This window comes from Lycium ferocissimum, chromosome 6 (assembly GCF_029784015.1).
Source record: "Lycium ferocissimum isolate CSIRO_LF1 chromosome 6, AGI_CSIRO_Lferr_CH_V1, whole genome shotgun sequence".
NCBI lineage: Eukaryota > Viridiplantae > Streptophyta > Magnoliopsida > Solanales > Solanaceae > Lycium > Lycium ferocissimum.
This window is the reverse complement of record NC_081347.1, coordinates 25,149,742-25,152,373: the sequence shown is the minus strand read 5'-3', so window position 1 is coordinate 25,152,373 and position 2,632 is coordinate 25,149,742. Positions and strand designations below refer to the sequence as shown.

The following is a 2,632-nucleotide window of genomic DNA, read 5'->3' as shown; positions in this document are numbered from 1 at the left end:
AAATTCGTGACAAGATCTATGAATTTAAGCAGCGACCGGGGGAACAACTATATGAAGCTTGGGAGAGATTCAAGGAGTATTTGCAGAAGAGTCCGAATCATGATTTTTCGGAGCACATATTAATGGAGAAGTTCTACCGAGGGCTAGATCCAATGACGCAGTCAGTTGCTAATAATGAAGCTGATGGTTGTTTCATGAACAAATCTTATCGACGAGTGACCAACATACTTTACAAGCTGACTACTCACAATCAGGCTTGACACTCAAACAATGCTAATGTTGTACGTTATGGTAGTGCTATGATCCAGAATATGGTAAAGGAGAATCTATATACCAAGCAAACATTGGCAGAGCTTGCAACAAATATTTCCTTGCTAACAAATAAGTTTGATGAAACCCAGATTAAGAAGGTAAATGTTTGTGAGGATGATACAGTTATGCCAAAAGGGATATACCAAACTCAAGATGGTCCGTTTCATGATGGGCCTTCTATGCAGGTTGAAGATGCTAACCATGTGAATAACTTTCAAGGGGGTTATCAAAGATAGAACTACCAAGGTGGTTACCAGAATCAGAATCAATGGAGACCTCAGCAAGGTCAAAGTGCTTATAACAACTAAGGGAACTACAACAATAATTATGGTGGTGCGAACCAAGGGAGCTACAACAACAGTAACAATTTTAGGAACAAGAGTTCCAATCCTTATGTACCACCGAAAGGGCAGTCAACAGAGCAAGGTAGTTCAAAGGTTGAAGCAATGCTTGAGAAGATTCTAGCAAATCAGTCTAAGTCTGAGAGGACTTTATCTGGGCTGACAGAGACAGTGGGTTCCCATACAACGGCTATTTAGAAGCTTGAGTCACAGATGAGGGATATTTCTAGAGAGCAGCACCCTCCTAAAAAGGGAGGACTTTCGAGTGACACTATTTCGAATCCGAAGAATGAGGGAGGCGGTGTAGACTGTGTGTTTGCCATCACTACTAGGAGTAGTAAAGCACTATAAGGGGCTGATAAGAAGGTTGTTGATCTTGAGCCGATAGATGAAGAGGAAGAGGTGCAGTCTGAAGCACCAATTATTGTTGATGAGAATCCTACTGACAAGAAGGTTGCTGATATTTCAAAGATTGTGAAGGAGGCTGATGACACGAGCAAGCAGACTGTGAAAGGGGCTCTCCGCCCTTTGACTCAGCTTTTCAAGTCTAAACCTCCCTTTCCTCAGAGGTTGGTAAAGAAGAAGGAATATGCTAAGTTCAAGAAGTTTTATGATTAGTTGAAGCAGTTATCTCTGAATTTTCCCTTCTTGGAAGCTGTCAAGGTGATGCCCGATTTTGCTAAATATTTGAAGGACCTGCTGACCAAGAAGAAAATGGTGTAACATGAAACCGTGAGTTTGCCTCACACTGTGAGTTCTATCATCTCAACTACTACTGTTCAGAAAAAGGGCGATCCTGGGGCGTTCACCATTCCTTGTTCTGTTGGGCACCATGATTTTGCTCGTGCTTTGTGTGATAATGGGGCGAGTATTAATTTGATGCCTCTTGCTATATACAAACAATCAGGTTTGGGGATGCCAAGGCCAACTACTATGAGGTTGCAGATGGCTGATAGGTCTATCAAAAGGCCTGTTGGTATGGTTGATGATGTGCTTGTGCGGGTTGGTGACTTTATGTTGCCCGCTGATTTTGTGATTCTTGACTGTGCTATTGATCGGGACATTCCTATTATTCTGGGGAGACCCTTCCTTGCTACAGGGAGAGCTCTGATGGATTCGGAGAAAAATGAAATCAAGTTTCGAGTCAACGATGAAGAAGTTACTTTTCAAGCTAGTAAGGGGATGAAGTTACCAAGTGCTTACGAGAGCATTTCGGTAATTGATTCGGTTGATGTTGTTGATGAAGCGGTGGAGTTCAAGATGGAAGAAGAGAGTTTGGGTAAAGCTCTAGCCGATATTCTTGTGAACTTTGATGCTGAAGACATGGAAGTTTATGTGAAGACAGTTAATTCACTTGTTGGGTTGGGTTCATATTCTTACCACCCAAAGAAGCTAAATCTTGATCTCGAAAATAGAAAAACTCCTCCAGTAAAGCCTTCGATCATTGAGCCACCTAAGTTGGAGCTTAAGCAGCTCCCACCATATCTGAAGTATGAGTTCCTTGATTCGAATAATACATTGCCAGTGATTGTTTCAGCCCTACTGACCGAGGAGCACATTCTACAGCTTTTGGAGGTATTGCGTGAATATAGGCGTGCTATTAGTTAGACCATAGCAGACATTCGGGGAATTCCATTTGGGATCTGTGAACATAAAATCCTATTGGAGGAGGATAGCAAACCGAGTGTAGAGCATCAAAGGAGGTTGAACGAGGATATGCAAGAGGTGGTCAAGAAATAGATCATCAAATGGTTAGATACTGGAGTGGTTTAACCGATTGCTGACAGTAAATGGGTAAGCCCAGTCTAATGTGTTCCTAAGAAGGGCAGCATCACAGTTGTGCCCAATGCAAAGAATGAGCTGATTCCGATGAGAACTGTAACCAGATGGAGATTTTGCATGGACTATCACAAGCTCAACACTTCCACATGCAAGGATCATTTCCCTATGCCTTCTTTTGATCAAATGCTTGATCGGCT

General features: G+C 42.3%; 1 non-coding gene across 1 annotated transcript; it reads right to left on the bottom strand.

Annotated features, from left to right (window-relative positions):
- LOC132061690 (small nucleolar RNA R71) lies at positions 1–106 on the bottom strand. The gene has a single exon (XR_009416112.1). It is a non-coding gene; the product is annotated as a small nucleolar RNA R71 (small nucleolar RNA).
- Between the last annotated feature and the right edge of the window lie 2,526 nt (positions 107–2,632).